The 19,793-nt window shown below is 29.8% G+C and overlaps 1 protein-coding gene across 2 annotated transcripts in view; it reads right to left on the reverse strand.

Annotated features, from left to right (window-relative positions):
• The window catches only part of LOC111418628 (RNA/RNP complex-1-interacting phosphatase), a 268,726-nt gene that overhangs the window by 220,669 nt on the left and 28,264 nt on the right, over nt 1–19,793 (reverse strand). The gene's annotated exons all lie outside the window — the stretch shown is intronic.

The raw sequence follows: 19,793 nt of genomic DNA on the forward strand, positions 1-19,793 counted from the left end.
TTTCGCAATCCTTGCTCAGTATTAATTTCCTCAGTATTCACTTTCTTAGTTGCAATGTTAAATGTTAATGCCATCCTCAGTATCAGCTAAAAGGAAGACATCATCTGCATAGCACTCAATCTTGATTTTGTAATCATTCATAGTGTAACCATAGTTTAGATTACATACTTTGTTTTACTTCTTTTATCCTTACTTTGTCGAACGTTTTGGTTAGATCAACGAAACAGAGGAAAGCTGTCTGACGTTTTTTCCCCGGAGTTCTATCTACATCTTTTTGATGCTCCCAACATTTTCCACAATATTGTATGATCCGTACATGTCATTCTTCATCTCATTACTAAATTTCGCCATGCATCATTTGTGCAGGCAACTCTTATAATCAGAAAGACATGAGCAAACGACACACTCAAATGTATGTAAGCAGTTTTTTGCAGAAGATGAAATAAGTATGGTGATATCAGTTCTAAACAGATGAAATAGTTTGGTGTTGCTGTGTAAGATGATTTCTGGAAGCAAAGACTATACGCTTTGGAGATGATATGATAGCGTTGTGTAAACCTTAGTATCTGATTGTATCTGACCCCAAAAAGAAAAATCAAGAGAATGTCCATCTTAAAGGAACCAACTTATCTAGATATCGCCGCATATATCGGATATCTATAAAACTAAAAATCTTTTACTAGAATTTTTTTCGCCTATTACCCATTATTTGCCTCGAGGAATAAATCTCCAAGTTTATGCGTATAGGTTCAGAACCACCCTGTATACTAATAAAGATACAAAGTCTCTTATGAGAAGATATTTAACCTCAAATCGCTGAGGTCGTATTAATGTACATTTTTAATCATTTTGCTGTACACGTTTAACACCATTCAATTGCCTTTTTGATGATCTTCAGTTTACAATATTAGTCTTCTATTGACATTGTGAAGATGGGGCTAGCCCCGAAACTAGTTTGACTTCAAATTTATTAAATATAGCAAGTTAAGAGGTTTTTTCGTTTTATTTTTTAAATAATTCACTTGCAACGTGGATCTACACTCGGATTGAGTTAAGGTTGAAAGAATTTATGTCTATTAAGTTTGACACATGATTTCTAAACAAGATGACCTGTTTAGTCAAGATTCCAAAATGCTATAACACTTGCTATTTTTCTTTTTCTAAAAAATATAATTGCCTGTTTTTCTGCAAAAAAACGCGTTATTTAAAAAATTCATACTTTCGTATGTTATTTGTATTTCTTCCAAAATGATTTAACAACTTTGTTAGAAGATGTGCCACTCAATATCTACAGAGAAATGTGGTTTCAACAATATGGTTGCCCAGCTCATTATGCTTGATTGCATGCAGAATACCCAGAAAGATGGATTGGGCGTCATGGTTCGATTACGTGGCCTCTTCATTCTCTGGGTCTAAATCCCTTTGATTTTCTTATTAGGATTGCATAAAAGAAACAGTGTATTAAAAACCGATTAAAAATCTTGCCGAACACAGCCACAATACTTATACAGCAGCAGAAGAAAAAAATCCCCATAATGTCAAAATTGAGTACTTTTGTTATCAAAATCGATCATTACTCAAAAACTAATTGTGATGGAGATAAGTTTTTTTGAAATAAATTGTTTATTATGAACTAAAAAGACATCATCCATAAACAGATTTGGTTTAGTTATAATGATTTTCTAGTGATAAAGAAAAAATCACCAAAATGTCAAAATTGAGTACTTTTGGTATTAAAATAGATCATAACTCAAAAATTAAAGGTGATGGAGAAAAGTTTATTTGAAATAAATTGTTTATTATAAACTAAAAGGACATTACTCATAAACAGATTTGGTTTAGTTATAATGATTTTCTAGTGATAAAGAAAAAATCACCAAAATGTCAAACTTGAGTACTTTCGGTATTAAAATTGATCATAACTCAAGGATGAAAGGTGATGGAGAAAAGTTCTTTAGGAATAAGTTGTTTATTGTCAACTAAGAAGACATCATCCATAAACAAATTTAGTTTAGATGTAATGATTTTCAGGTGATAAAGAGAAAATCCCCAAAATGTCAAAATTAAGTACTTTTGGTTTTAAAATCGATTATAACTCAAGAATGAAAGGTGATGACGAAAAGTTTTTTAGGAATAAATTGTTTATTATGAACTAAAAAGATATTATTGATAAACAGATTTTGTTTAGATGTAATGATTTTCTAGTGATAAAGAGAAAATCCCCATAATGTCAAAATTGAGTACTTTTGTTATCAAAATCGATCATTACTCAAAAATTAATTGTGATGGAGATAAGTTTTTTTGAAATAAATTATTTATTATGATCTGAAAAGACATCATCCATAAACAGATTTGGTTTAGTTATAATGATTTTCTAGTGATAAAGAAAAAATCACCAAAATGTCAAAATTGAGTACTTTTGGTATTAAAATAGATCATAACTCAAAAATTAAAGGTGATGGAGAAAAGTTTATTTGAAATAAATTGTTTATTATGAACTAAAAGGACATTACTCATAAACAGATTTGGTTTAGTTATAATGATTTTCTAATGATAAAAAGAGAAAATCATCGAAATATCAAAATTGAGTACTTTTGGTATTAAAATTGATCATAACTCAAGGATGAAAGGTGATGGAGAAAAGTTTTTTAGGAATAAATTGTTTATTATGAACTAAAAAAATATCATCCATAAACAAATTTAGTTTAGGTATAATGATTTTCTAGTGATAAAGAAAAAATCACCAAAATGTCAAAATTGAGTACTTTTGGTATTAAAATAGATCATAACTCAAAAAATAAAGGTAATGGAGAAAAGTTTATTTGAAATAAATTGTTTATTATGAACTAAAAGGACATTACTCATAAACAGATTTGGTTTAGTTATAATGATTTTCTAGTGATAAAGAAAAAATCACCAAAATGTCAAAATTGAGTACTTTTGTTATCAAAATCGATCATTACTCAAAAATTAAAGGTGATGGAGAAAAGTTTATTTGAAATAAATTGTTTATTATGAACTAAAAGGACATTACTCATAAACAGATTTGGTTTAGTTATAATGATTTTCTAGTGATAAAGAAAAAATCACCAAAATGTCAAAATTGAGTACTTTCGGTATTAAAATTGATCATAACTCAAGGATGAAAGGTGATGGAGAAAAGTTTTTTAGGAATAAATTGTTTATTATGAACTAAAAGGACATTACTCATAAACAGATTTGGTTTAGTTATAATGATTTTCTAGTGATAAAGAAAAAATCACCAAAATGTCAAACTTGAGTACTTTCGGTATTAAAATTGATCATAACTCAAGGATGAAAGGTGATGGAGAAAAGTTCTTTAGGAATAAGTTGTTTATTGTCAACTAAGAAGACATCATCCATAAACAAATTTAGTTTAGATGTAATGATTTTCAGGTGATAAAGAGAAAATCCCCAAAATGTCAAAATTAAGTACTTTTGGTTTTAAAATCGATTATAACTCAAGAATGAAAGGTGATGACGAAAAGTTTTTTAGGAATAAATTGTTTATTATGAACTAAAAAGATATTATTGATAAACAGATTTTGTTTAGATGTAATGATTTTCTAGTGATAAAGAGAAAATCCCCATAATGTCAAAATTGAGTACTTTTGTTATCAAAATCGATCATTACTCAAAAATTAATTGTGATGGAGATAAGTTTTTTTGAAATAAATTATTTATTATGATCTGAAAAGACATCATCCATAAACAGATTTGGTTTAGTTATAATGATTTTCTAGTGATAAAGAAAAAATCACCAAAATGTCAAAATTGAGTACTTTTGGTATTAAAATAGATCATAACTCAAAAATTAAAGGTGATGGAGAAAAGTTTATTTGAAATAAATTGTTTATTATGAACTAAAAGGACATTACTCATAAACAGATTTGGTTTAGTTATAATGATTTTCTAATGATAAAAAGAGAAAATCATCGAAATATCAAAATTGAGTACTTTTGGTATTAAAATTGATCATAACTCAAGGATGAAAGGTGATGGAGAAAAGTTTTTTAGGAATAAATTGTTTATTATGAACTAAAAAAATATCATCCATAAACAAATTTAGTTTAGGTATAATGATTTTCTAGTGATAAAGAAAAAATCACCAAAATGTCAAAATTGAGTACTTTTGGTATTAAAATAGATCATAACTCAAAAAATAAAGGTAATGGAGAAAAGTTTATTTGAAATAAATTGTTTATTATGAACTAAAAGGACATTACTCATAAACAGATTTGGTTTAGTTATAATGATTTTCTAGTGATAAAGAAAAAATCACCAAAATGTCAAAATTGAGTACTTTTGTTATCAAAATCGATCATTACTCAAAAATTAAAGGTGATGGAGAAAAGTTTATTTGAAATAAATTGTTTATTATGAACTAAAAGGACATTACTCATAAACAGATTTGGTTTAGTTATAATGATTTTCTAGTGATAAAGAAAAAATCACCAAAATGTCAAAATTGAGTACTTTCGGTATTAAAATTGATCATAACTCAAGGATGAAAGGTGATGGAGAAAAGTTTTTTAGGAATAAATTGTTTATTATGAACTAAAAGGACATTACTCATAAACAGATTTGGTTTAGTTATAATGATTTTCTAGTGATAAAGAAAAAATCACCAAAATGTCAAAATTGAGTACTTTTGTTATCAAAATCGATCATTACTCAAAAATTAAAGGTGATGGAGAAAAGTTTATTTGAAATAAATTGTTTATTATGAACTAAAAGGACATTACTCATAAACAGATTTGGTTTAGTTATAATGATTTTCTAGTGATAAAGAAAAAATCACCAAAATGTCAAAATTGAGTACTTTCGGTATTAAAATTGATCATAACTCAAGGATGAAAGGTGATGGAGAAAAGTTTTTTAGGAATAAATTGTTTATTATGAACTAAAAAAACATCATCCATAAACAAATTTAGTTTAGGTATAATGATTTTCTAGTAATAAAGAAAAAATCACCAAAATGTCAAAATTGAGTACTTTTGTTATCAAAATCGATCATTACTCAAAAATTAAAGGTGATGGAGAAAAGTTTATTTGAAATAAATTGTTTATTATGAACTAAAAGGACATTACTCATAAACAGATTTGGTTTAGTTATAATGATTTTCTAGTGATAAAGAAAAAATCACCAAAATGTCAAAATTGAGTACTTTCGGTATTAAAATTGATCATAACTCAAGGATGAAAGGTGATGGAGAAAAGTTTTTAGGAATAAATTGTTTATTATGAACTAAAAAAACATCATCCATAAACAAATTTAGTTTAGGTATAATGATTTTCTAGTAATAAAGAAAAAATCACCAAAATGTCAAAATTGAGTACTTTTGGTATTAAAATAGATCATAACTCAAAAATTAAAGGTGATGGTGAAAAGTTTTTTAGGAATAAATTGTTTATTATGAACTAAAAAAACATCATCCATAAACAAATTTAGTTTAGGTATAATGATTTTCTAGTGATAATGAAAAAATCACCAAAATGTCAAAATTGAGTACTTTTGGTATTAAAATAGATCATAACTCAAAAATTAAAGGTGATGGTGAAAAGTTTTTTAGGAATAAATTGTTTATTATGAACTAAAAAAACATCATCCATAAACAAATTTAGTTTAGGTATAATGATTTTCTAGTGATAAAGAAAAAATCACCAAAATGTCAAAATTGAGTACTTTTGGTATTAAAATAGATCATAACTCAAAAATTAAAGGTGATGGTGAAAAGTTTTTTAGGAATAAATTGTTTATTATGAACTAAAAAAACATCATCCATAAACAAATTTAGTTTAGGTATAATGATTTTCTAGTGATAAAGAAAAAATCACCAAAATGTCAAAATTGAGTACTTTTGTTATCAAAATCGATCATTACTCAAAAATTAATTGTGATGGAGATAAGTTTTTTTGAAATAAATTGTTTATTATGAACTAAAAGGACATTACTCATAAACAGATTTGGTTTAGTTGTAATGATTTTCTAGTGATAAAGAAAAAATCACCAAAATGTCAAAATTGAGTACTTTTGGTATTAAAATAGATCATAACTCAAAAATTAAAGCTGATGGTGAAAAGTTTTTTAGGAATAAATTGTTTATTATGAACTAAAAAAAACATCGTCCATAAACAAATTTAGTTTAGGTATAATGATTTTCTAGTGATAAAGAAAAAATCACCAAAATGTCAAAATTGAGTACTTTTGTTATCAAAATCGATCATTACTCAAAAATTAATTGTGATGGAGATAAGTTTTTTTGAAATAAATTGTTTATTATGAACTAAAAGGACATTACTCACAAACAGATTTGGTTTAGTTGTAATGATTTTCTAGTGATAAAGAAAAAATCACCAAAATATCAAAATTGAGTACTTTTGGTATTAAAATAGATCATAACTCAAAAATTAAAGGTGATGGAGAAAAGTTTATTTGAAATAAATTGTTTATTATGAACTAAAAGGACATTACTCATAAACAGATTTGGTTTAGTTATAATGATTTTCTAATGATAAAGAGAAAATCACCGAAATATCAAAATTGAGCACTTTTGGTATTAAAATTGATCATAACTCAAGGATGAAAGGTGATGGAGAAAAGTTTTTTAGGAATAAATTGTTTATTATGAACTAAAAAAACATCATCCATAAACAAATTTAGTTTAGGTATAATGATTTTCTAGTGATAAAGAAAAAATCACCAAAATGTCAACATTGAGTACTTTTGGTATTAAAATAGATCATAACTCAAAAATTAAAGGTGATGGAGAAAAATTTATTTGAAATAAATTGTTTATTATGAACTAAAAGGACATTACTCATAAACAGATTTGGTTTAGTTGTAATGATTTTCTAGTGATAAAGAAAAAATCACCAAAATGTCAAAATTGAGTACTTTCGGTATTAAAATTGATCATAACTCAAGAATGAAAGGTGATGGAGAAAAGATGGAGAAAACCTTGTCGTCAAATAACTTTATAACCTATTTGTCAAGTTTGACGTACAATTTCATAGCCAACTACTAAATTTTCTCTTATTTTGAGTAACATTACGAAATACGTGTCTTTAGTTATTTAAGTTTTTTATGAAAACGACAAAGTTTTTTAAAAAATAATTAGTGTAATGTACGAAGATATTGAACTCATCTTAATTTATTGTCCTTTACATGTCCCTGCTCTGTGTCGGTTCTTATGTGAATCACCCTGTATACTAATAAAGATACAAAGTCTGTTATGAGAGGAATTTACCCTCAAATCGATGAGGTAGCTTGCGACTCGGGATTATCACGAGGAAACTTGAAAAAAAAATGTCTTTATCTAAAAACTTTTAAATTAAATTTTTTATTTTTAATTTGAATTCTTTTGCTTAAATAAAATTTTCGTTTCAAAATATTTATAAGATAAAGTAGCGAACGTTTATGATTTATGAACGTAGTTATTGCGGTTATTTCGCTAAGGTATGCCATTGAATGGTATCGCTATAAACCGGCTATTTCAAATGTCAATATTAACGTGATCTGCTTAAAATTTCCAGCATCTCTTTAAAACGAGAACACGTGCCCCGCGCTCTTTCCCTTTGAAGAGCACATGACTTTTTCGTTTATTTTCGGAAATGGTCTAATAGTCTAAATTCGTCTCGAATTCTTTCGGAATAAACGACTCATTTTATTGGAGGTCGTTTTCTAGAATCCGTGAAGATTTAAATATTGTTTTGCGATAAATTAAATGTAATTCATTACGTTAACGTTGACAATAAGCTGTCGTGTGTAACTTTCCTTCATAAACAAGCCGCAAACACTTAACTCGAAACCCATAAACCCATTCGTTCATGACACCACCAACCAATTATTTAGAGATTACAATATATTTGTCATCCCGAATATGGACGGAGATCGTATCGAATCCAGTTCTATCGACCGAGTTGGTAGTTCTGTCATTCATAGGTTTGCTTTCATTTCAATTCCAGTTACAAATGTCTCGCATACGTAATAACATATACATATACCGGTCGTGAGTTATTGATACCACCTCTTCGGACCACCCTTGTAATACATACGTTCAACGGTACATTTCTCCAATTCGAATACGTAAACCTTTCTTTTTGCATTTTCTTTGGTTCTTTTAGATCGAGAGTGGCGCCTAACGCCGTTATCGACGTCTGAAAGTTATAAATTATTTCGAAAACGTTTCGCAAAAATAAATTCTCACGCAGATTTGTATCTTCTAAATACCTAAAGGTGATTTGTCGCACAACCGTCCGACTCGGTTCTCCTGTAATTGGCCGTAATGAGCAATGCGGCAAGTCGTGAGGGAACAAGTTCGCGCATGTCGCGGCATTTGTTATGGACGAATGGCGACGGGGCGCCCCCTATACTTAGCACAGACGTGCGTACGAGGCGGTCCGGCTCATTAATACGCCGACGTTCACCGATGACGGCACAAAAACGAGCAATTATCGTCGGACACTTGACCAGGACCTCGCTCTTAAACTCCACCAGAACGTCCAGAACACGTGTATTGTGTCTCGTGTTTTTGCTAAGCTCTTTGACGTTAGTGTTAACAATATTTATGAGGGGCTATATATTTTTCCACGAATTATTTATTTGTTACTAATAAAACATTAACTTAGTTGCAATTTTGATTAGTTTATGGTCATTTGGCTGATGATGATCTTTTAAAGCAGTGTTTCCCAAACTGTAATGAGAGGTTTAACAGGAGGTGACAATCAAAAAATCCTAGAAACTTCGTATCTCGTCTCGCTTTTAATTGCGAAATGTGGTGCAGCGAAACTTTAATCAAGCCGGCTGCCAAAATAATGGCAGAAATAATGATAAGTGATAAAGCAAAATAAACTCGACGAATAATTGATATGGCCAATAATGTGAAACAGATTATGCATTACAAGTCGATGAGTCCACTGATATCACAAATTTTGCAAATCTTATGGCGTCTGTTAGATACGAAAAGAACCAAGAAATTCACGACGATTTTTTACTTTGCCAGCCTTTTTGCCAACGTTATGAATAAATTTATGCAAGATAACAAAATTAGTTGGACTAAATGTGTTGGAATAAGTACAGATGGTGCAAAAAATATAGTCGGCATTAATAAAGGACTCATTGCAAAAATTCAGAAGGTTGCAGCAAATGTCAAGTCCACACATTGTTGCATTCACAGAGAGGCTTTGGCAACACGTAAGATCTGCAAAAAGTTCTTGATAAAAGCGTGAAAATCGTTAATTATATTAAAGGTCAACCTTTAAACGCAAGACTTTTTGCACAAATGTGTGAAGAAATGGGAAGCAGCCACACCCAATTAAAAAATTTTTTTAAATCCCATTAATTCTTGATTAAATTCAAAAACGTACATTATTTCATGGCGATATCTCATCTCGTTCTTGAGATACGCTATTTTAAATTTCATTTTTATTAATTTAACCTCAATTATTGAGTTGAATTAAAAAAATCGTATCTCCGCGATTTATAGAATCGAAATAAAACGTTTCGGGGTCTTAAATCTAGATTAAATTTGCAACAAAATGGTGATTAAATCATTTTGATATCTCAATTATTTTTTGAGATACGATTCTTTTAATATTGACGTTTTTTAACTTAATTTGTAACGAGTAAAGATGTAGAGATGAATTAAAAAAATCGTTTCACCGAAATTTGTGGGATTAAAAAAAATGTTTTAATCCCATTAATTCTTGATTAAATTCCCTTTAAAACGCATTTTATTTCATGGCGATATCTCAACTCGTTCTTGAGATACAACTCTTTAAATTCGATTTTTATTAATTTAACCTAAATTATTGAGTTGAATTAAAAAAATCGTATCTCCGCGATTTATAGAATGGAAATAAAAATTTTCGGGGTCTTAAATCTAGATTAAATTTGCTACAAAACGGTGATTAAATCATTTTGATATCTCAATTATTTTTTGAGATACGATTCTTTTAATTTTGACGTTTTTTAACTTAATTTGTAACGAGTAAAAATGTAGAGATGAATTAAAAAAATCGTTTCACCGAAATTTGTGGGAATAAAAAAATTGTTTTAATTCCATTCATTCTTGATTAAATTCCCTTTAAAACGTACTTTATTTCATGGTGATATCTCAATTCGTTCTTGAGATACGCTGTTTTAAATTTCATTTTTATTAATTTAACCTAAATTATTGAGTTGAATTAAAAAAATCGTATCTCCGCGATTTATAGAATGGAAATAAAAATTTTCGGGGTCTTAAATCTAGATTAAATTTGCTACAAAACGGTGATTAAATCATTTTGATATCTCAATTATTTTTTGAGATACGATTCTTTTAATTTTGACGTTTTTTAACTTAATTTGTAACGAGTAAAGATGTAGAGATGAATTAAAAAAATCGTTTCACCGAGATTTGTGGGATTAAAAAAATTGTTTTAATCCCATTAATTCTTGATTAAATTCCCTTTAAAACGTACTTTATTTCATGATGATATCTCATCTCGTTCTTGAGATACGCTATTTTAAATTTCATTTTTATTAATTTAACCTCAATTATTGAGTTGAATTAAAAAAATCGTATCTCCGCGATTTATAGAATCGAAATAAAAATTTTCGGGGTCTTAAATCTAGATTAAATTTGCTACAAAATGTGATTAAATCATTTTGATATCTCAATTATTTTTTGAGATACGATTCTTTTAATTTTGACGTTTTTTAACTTAATTTGTAACGAGTAAAGATGTAGAGATGAATTAAAAAAATCGTTTCACCGAAATTTGTTGGATTAAAAAAATTGTTTTAATCCCATTAATTCTTGATTAAATTCCCTTTAAAACGTACTTTATTTCATGGCGATATCTCAACTCGTTCTTGAGATACGCTGTTTTAAATTTCATTTTTATTAATTTAACCTCAATTATTGAGTTGAATTAAAAAAATCGTATCTCCGCGATTTATAGAATCGAAATAAAAATTTTCGCGGTCTTAAATCTAGATTAAATTTGTGATTAAATCATTTTGATATCTCAATTATTTTTTGAGACACGATTTTTTTAATTTTGACGTTTTTTAACTTAATTTGTAACGAGTAAAGATGTAGAGATGAATTAAAAAAATCATTTCACCGAAATTTGTGGGAATAAAAAAATTGTTTTAATCCCATTAATTCTTGATTAAATTCCCTTTAAAACGCATTTTATTTCATGGCGATATCTCAACTCGTTCTTGAGATACGATTCTTTAAATTTCATTTTTACTAATTTAACCTAAATTATTGAGTTGAATTAAAAAAATCGTATCTCCGCGATTTATAGAATCGAAATAAAAATTTTCGGAGTCTTAAATCTAGATTAAATTTGCTACAAAATGGTGATTAAATCATTTTGATATCTCAATTATTTTTTGAGATACGATTCTTTTAATTTTGGTGTTTTTTAACTTCATTTGTATCGAATACGTTGGCTATTTCGGGGAAAAATTTTAAGTCGATTATTTGAACTAAAACAAGTTTTTTTTAATGATAAATTTGAACTGAAAAAGTGTCTACATGACTCAACGTGGCTATCCAAATTGGCATACTTAGCAAATATATTCTCTATTTTAAATGGACTCAATTTATCATTACAAGTCCAAGACAAAGTAAACGCTACAATTGAAAAATTAAAGTTATGGAAAACTAGAGTTAATAATGGAGAGTTTCCCTCTCTTCATGAGTTTGTAATAAAATTAAACAAGAGGGCCTGAAAAATTATTTTCCGGATTTAACGACAAACCTCGAATGGATAAGACATCCGTTTAATATTGATACATCTGCCATGCCAGATAATTTATCTAATGTGGAGCAAGAACAGCTCTTGGAGTTATCTGCAGACGGATTTTTGAAAAATAAACATAAAGAGTGTTCTTCAGCATCTTTTTGGCTGCAAATGCAACAACTATATCCGAAATTAACAGAAAAAGTGTTAAAACATGTTTTGCCATTTCCAACATCATATCTATGTGAAGTTGCGCATCTTCGATTAAAATTAACGAATTATGGAACCTGATTATAATCATTTGACATCATCTCAACATAAACAAATTCATCCATCCCACTGATGCTTTCGTTAATGTTATTATTATTACATTTGAATCGAGAAATGCAGAAAGGGCATAAGTCCTTTTAGTCATGAATTGGGTTTTCAACGGGAATCTACATTATCGACGTATTTCTACCGTAATACGTAATAAGGGCTCATGTCTGGTTTATAGCTTGCTTCTATCGGATCTAAGTATTAGCAAGTGTTATGCATAACGGGCGTAAGTCAACGACTCGCATGAAATGTATCCAGTCGGTCAATAGCGGCACATCAATAAGAAAGTGAGGTTGGTGTATTATGTGCAATGTGGCTGTTGTTAAAAAGTTTGGTGAAATTAAGGTTTAAAAGTGTGAATTTGCATAAAATACCAAAAAAATAAAAGGAAGTTAAAAGGAAGTTACTTCAAAACCGAGGAAAAGACAAGCAAATACTAACAAATACAAAAGAAATGTAATCAAGAAATCACGTGTGGAAGGTACGGCATACACGAACTATAAAAACAAGCAAATTCCATTAAAGGTAGTGGGTTTACCATGCAGGTAGGTTATTGCAATGGTTTTGTTACATAGAACATAAATTTAATATTTTTTAGCTGTAAACAGAAATGTTTTGAAAAGTTGAATGAAGAAGAGAGATTAGACATTTTTAATCGATTTCACTCATTCGCAACAAAAGATGAGCAAGACATTTTCTTGCAAGGGAGTATTGAAGTTTGCGATATAAAGCAGCGGCGTCCTCGTCAGGAAGGGAATAATAAACCTAAGTCTGTAGTATTAATAGATTTAGATTTAATTAAGTATTGCCATCTAGTGATGTGTATGAAAAGCGATAAAAATAACGGCCACGAACACGTGACAAGAAGAAGAAGAACATTGTTAACGATCTGTTGTAACCGTTATAACTAAGTTGGTCTCAAATAATAAACTGTTATATTAGTTACCTGTGTTTTAATATTAAGGAATCAGAGACAATAATAAACATGGCGCAGTCATAATAATTGTGTACAGGAGAAGAAAAGGTAACAGAAGAATGGAGTTTAATAAGCCAATGCCCTTGGTCTTTGAGGGAAACCTCGCGGCGAACTATAAAACGTTCGAAACGGAAATAAATGTATACCTAACGGCAACAGAAACAAAGAAAAAACCAAAAGAAGTGCAGGTGGCGATATTAAAAAACCTAATAGGAAGAGAAGCATTATTAAAATATGAATCAATTAAAACTGTGAAACCTGAAGAGGAGTCTATGGAAAAGATTTTAGAAGCATTAAAAGAATATTGCGTTCCCAAAACGAATGAGACAGTACAGTTGTTCAAGTTCTTTAAAAGAAGATAAATTATTAAAATCCCAAATAATTCTCGGAGTGAAATCAAGAGGACTTCAAGAAAGACTCTTAAGGGAGGACATCTCGTTAGAAAAAGTAGTTGAATTTTGCAGATCGGTAGAATTGGCAGATATAAATATAAAAGAAATATCAACTCCTAAACAAGAGATGACAGAAGAAGTAGATGCAATGAAGAAATCTACATGGAAAAAGAAAGAAACAGTTAGAGATAAGGTAATATATTGTAAACGTTGTGGTTATAAGCATAATACTGAACAGAACTGTCCTGCTAAAGGTAAAACTTGTAATGTTTGCAAAAAATTAAACCATTTTGCAAGTGTATGCAGAAATAGATTTAGTAAAAATAAAGGTATAAAGTTAGTTGAAGCCGGCGAACAAGTAGATAAAAATAATTATAGTTCTAGTAGTGAAGTTAGTATTGATAAACTTGAGGTGAATAACAATTCAAGTAAAGTAACATATAAATTACTAAAGGTAAAGGGAAAAGAAATATCATTTAAGTTAGATACAGGAGCTCAAGTAAATATAATACCTTATAAATTAATAAAAGAGTATAAATGGGAATCAGAAATTAAAAAAACAAATGTAAATTTAGTTTCATTTGGTGGTTCTCAAATAATACCGAAAGGTGTATTATCTGCTAAAATATATAATAATAATGTTTCAGAGTTAACTAAATTCTATGTAGTTGATTGTAAAAATTAAAAACCTATTTTAAGTTTAGAAACATGTTTAAATTTACAATGTATAAAACTCTTGAATGAAGTGAATATAAATGAGAGAAATGAATTTATTAGGCAAAATAAAGATGTTTTTGAGGGTTTAGGAAAATTTCCAGATGAGTACAAAATAAAAACAAAACAAAACAGTAATCCTGTCGCGATGCCGCCAAGACGAGGACTAACGACTGGGAATAAGAGATAAACTAAAACAGAAATTGCAAAAACTCTGTGACAAAGGCATAATAAGTGCTGTAGAAAATCCCGAAGAATGGGTAAGTAATTTGGTGATAGTTGAAAAACCAAATAAATCAATTAGAATATGTCTGGATCCAAAATATCTAAACAATAATATAGTCCGGCAATATTATGAAATACCATCCTTGGAAAGTGTCAGTCCAAAGTTGGCTAATAAAAAATGGTTTTGTGTCTTTGACCTTAAAGATGGGTTTTATCAAATTAAACTTGAAGAGGAATCTTCTAAATTGTGCACATTCAGTTCACCTTTTGGATGTTATAAATTTAATAGAGCACCATTTGGTCTTAATTCAGTCCCAGAAGTTTTTCAAAAATATATTTCTAAATATTTTGGTGACTTGAAAGGGGTGATAGTTTATTTTGACGACATACTATGTGCTGCAGATAGTGCAGAAGAATTGAGGGAAATAGTTGAGAGTGTGTTAGATACGGCAAGAAAATATAGTATAAGGTTTAATCCAGATAAATTACAATATTTTGTAAATGAAGTGAAATATTTTGGCTTTGTATTTAACGAATTAGGCATGAAACCTGATCCAGATAGGATTAGAGCAATAAAAGAACTAAAACCTCCAAACAATAAAAAGGAATTGCAACAGATTTTCGGCATTATAAATTATCTTAGAAATTTTATACCAAATCTGTCTGAAATAATATCCCCGTTTAGAAGTTTGCTTAAAGCGAATACTGAATGGTTATGGAGTAATTCGCATACAAAAATATTTGATAAAGTTAAAACCCTAATAAGTGAAGCATCCTTATTAGCAGCTTTTGACCCGAAGGTAGAAATTGAGTTGCAGTGTGATGCATCCAAAGATGCTCTTGGATGTTGTCTATTGCAAAAACGAAAACCGGTAACATTTGCGTCAAGATCTATGACTGAGACTGAGACAAATTATGCCCAGATAGAAAAGGAACTTTTATCTATAACATCTGCGTTGTCAAAATTTCATAATTATGTCTATGGTCATAAAATAACTATATATACAGATCATAAACCGTTGATTACATTAGTTAAAAAAGATTTACATAAAATAAAAAACAATAGATTGAAACGTTTAAGATTAAAAATGATGTGTTATGACTTTGAATTAAAATACCTACCAGGTCCGAAAATGTACATAGCTGATCTATTATCGAGAAATTTTGTTAAAAGAGATAATAAGGATGATAAAAAAATGTCAGATGTTGTTCATACAATTACAACGAGTCATTTTAAATTCAGTGATGCCAGAGTAATTGAACTTCAAAATGAAACAGCTAAAGATCTAATGTTGTCAAAGTTGAAGAAATATTACAAAAATGGCTGGCCTCCACAAGAGAAAGTGGAAGATGAGCTAATTAAAATCTATAACATAAGATGTGACATCTTTGTTGAGAATGGCTTGGTGTATTATAATGATAAACTATTTATACCACAGACCCGTCACAGATTTGTTTTAAATCTACTACATGAAACACATTTAGGATTCAGTAAACTTAAAGAAATGGCACAAAGAAGTTTTTATTGGCCTACAATGTTATCTGATTTGAAAAAGTACATAATGGCATGTGAGATTTGTAGTAAATTTGGACCAAATAACACCAAAAGTCCGCTAATTAATCATGAAATACCTGGAATACCTTTCTTTAAAGTAGGGATGGACATAGCAGAATATAATGGAAAAAACTATTTGGTTCTATGTGATTATTATTCGCGATGGATTGAAGTTACACAAATTGGCAATAAAAATGCAAATACAATAATAATTAAATTAAAATCCATATTTGCGCGATTTGGTATTCCAGCTCTCATAATAGCCGATAATCTACCATTTGGAAGTGAGGAATTTAGAAAGTTTTGTAAAACATGGAATTGTTCTATTAAAACAACTAGTCCCCGTTATCCTAGAAGCAATGGGTTAGCTGAAAAAGCAGTGGGCATAGTGAAGAACATGATGAGAAAAGCTGGAGAATCCAATGCTGATTTCGAATTATTTCTTTTGAACTATAGAAATTCAACAGTTGCAGGATTGAAGTATTCGCCAGTACAATTGCTTTTTGATAAAAATATTAGAACCAAAATAACATTTAATGAGAAGGAATTGGAATTTAAAAAAATTGATAGAAATGAAGTGTATTCTCAAATGTTACACAAGCAAAAAATAAATAAGAAACAACATGATGATAGACATAAATATTTTGAAAGAACATATAGGGAAGGAGATATGGTGTGGTTTAAGAAGACCGAAGAAGGTTTATGGGAAAAAGCGATTATTGTTAAAGTATTGAAAACCCCTAGGTCATACCTAATTAAAACTGAAAATAATAAGTACTATAGAAGAAACGTATTTTTTATAAAAGATAGGTATAATCCACTACCTGATCCTATTCCTCTAAATAATGATGCTGATGTAGAGATAATCCCAGATGAAGTAGAACAAAATGAAAATAACGAAACACCAATAATAACTAGAAGTAAGAGAACCATAAAACCACCTGATAGGCTTAATTTGTAAAGCTAGTTATAATGTTAAGTTTAAGTTAAAAAGTTTATTATTAAAAGGGGGCGTGTAGTATTAATAGATTTAGATTTAATTAAGTATTGCCATCTAGTGATGTGTATGAAAAGCGATAAAAATAACGGCCACGAACACGTGACAAGAAGAAGAAGAACATTGTTAACGATCTGTTGTAACAGTTATAACTAAGTTGGTCTCAAATAATAAACTGTTATATTAGTTACCTGTGTTTTAATATTAAGGAATCAGAGACAATAATAAACAAAGTCCCATTCATATAAATATTTTGTTTTAAAGGGTAATTCTAGAATGGAAATCTGTCAAAAGGCATTTTTATCTTTGTATGCGGTGTCTGAAAAACGCATTCGAAGAATCAGGGAGCTTACTGTACTAGGTCAAATTCCAAGAGACTTGCGTGGAAAGAATGCAAGTGCCAATACACTATCAGAGGATGTAAAGCTGTGTATGAGAAGTCATATAGAATCTTTTCCTACGAAATTAAGCCATTATTCTGGAAGAGAAGTGAAATATCTAGGCAGCCAACTTAACATTAAAATAATGTTCGAATTGTTTAAACAGAAATACGTTGACTTAGATATTAGTTACGCATCATATAGGAAGTTCTTTCGTGAAAATTTTGATTTGTTTTTCGGTCGCCCTCAAATCGATGTTTGTTCTACTTTTGAACTTTTAAATAATAAAATTAAGGATAGATATCTAAATGATACAGCTAAAAGAACAGCAGTTGCTGAGTTAGTAGTACATAAACGTCGAAGTAAGAAAATTTATACAAAACTAAAAAGTGAGGTACAAGAAAAGGGTAATGTTGACATTAAGTTTCGATTTTATGCAAAATATCCAGCTACCTAAAACTCCTGTGGGAGAGGTGTTTTACTACAATCAGTTGAATGTGTTTTTGCATTCATAATGTCAAACAAAATACGGAAAAAATGTACATTTATCATGAAGGACAAGCCAAGAAGACGGCTGACGAAATTTGTTCCTTCCTATTAGATTATTTGAAAGAAATTCCAGAAAGTGTAAAAGAACTTCCACTGTTTTCCGACAATTGCTGGGGACAAAATAAAAATCATACACGTATCCGAATGCTTCTTTTTTTAACTGATAGCGATCGATTTACTAAAATTATACATTATTTTCCTGTCAGGGGCCATTCGTTTCTCCCCTGTGATAGAGACTTCGCTATAATAAAAAGAAACTTAAGAAAACGTGATAGAATCTATACGATTCACCAAATAACAGAAATCATTATTACCAGCAGTAATTCAAATAAATTTATGGTTAAAGAAGTTGATGCAACTGATATAATCAATTTTAGAAACTGGTGGCCAAAACTATACAAAAAAAACTGCACATCAGAAGAAACTAAGTCTAGAGATATTCCACGAAACAGTAAAATACATTTCAACATCAGCACTTTCTCAAGTTTCTTGTATGATTCTCAATATCCTGGTCGTGTGGAAGTTAGTCAGTTTATCGACGGTTTCGTGAAACATACTTTTCAGTAAAAAAAAGTGTGCTGCATTTGCACCAGAGGATTACAAACCATTTTACGATTTGATACTTTTATGGCCAACTATATGTAACAATAATGATACTGATGATGTGCAATAAGCTTTTTTGGTTATTTTGTACGTTTTGTTTACGAAAATAATAAAAAATCGTTCAATTTACCAGATATTTATTTCTCGTTTTACAGAAAGGGCGTATGTCATCTTTTTTATATGCCCGAAAAAAATTTTTTGAAAGACGTTTATTCTCAAATAATGCGATTACATAACAGTTAAAGTTACACAATAACACTACTTAATGATTTATTGTAATAAAGCTAGGACGTTCTAAGATAAAAGTTTTTTTTTGGTTTTCTCAAATTGTATTTTTTTGACTAGCGCCCTTTCTGCATTTCTCGGTTCATTTATTTATTATACTTGAAAACATATGTTTATCTCACCTTACATTTTAGTTAAACTTCCGGACTTGAATAACATACAAGAATGAAAAATTGTAATTTCGAAAGGTGATTAATCGTAGGTATAAAGATTTTTTGCTCATCTTTGCCCGAAAAAATTTCCATAAACACCAAAAGAGAGCAAGACGAGTATATGGTGCTACTCGAAAGGGGAGGACTTTGCTGGCAAAGTGTTGGTGAAGAAACGTGTCGTGACACCTCTACCTGACCGTCAGGCTTGCATTATTTATAAAGGTGGCCGTATAATATTGGGCGCCAGGCCTGCTGCGACTTACGGTTGGCCCCGTGGTGGGCGAAGGGCCGAAACAATACCACCGCGATTTGCACAAATTAATATTTAAGACGCCCGCGGCCCCTTCGAAAAGTAAATCATCCGAAACGGGCCTCCAATCAACCTTATCTTAACCAATTATCTGCCCATTACGAAACCACGAACGATCGTTTAAGCCACTCCGCAAATGTTTTTCAATCCAATTACTCTTTAATCATCATTTTTTATTAACATTCAAAAAAAAATCAGCTTAAAACAAATTGTTGTCAAATAAACGTTAAGGAGCTACGTAAATCACCTTCCGGGTCTCTGTGGGAGCCTCATATCATAATCGAATCGATTTATTCAGCAGTCTGCTGACACGTGACAGCTTAACGCCGCATTCATCACGGTGACAAAGTGAATATGAGGGGACCACACCGGCAGAGGTCGCGCGCATCCATCAACTCCTTGTCGTGGTTAAGACTGCTTTAGAGTTGGAGTGTTGCAAAATAATGATCTAAAAATAATTTTAATAGGTCACGATATCAAAATACTAATAACCTTCGTGAAATCTGATAAGCAATTAAACTGTAGATTTAACAAGGTCTAATCTCGCATTTCATTTTAACTTTTTTAATTTTAA

This window comes from Onthophagus taurus, chromosome 10 (genome assembly GCF_036711975.1).
Source record: "Onthophagus taurus isolate NC chromosome 10, IU_Otau_3.0, whole genome shotgun sequence".
NCBI lineage: Eukaryota > Metazoa > Arthropoda > Insecta > Coleoptera > Scarabaeidae > Onthophagus > Onthophagus taurus.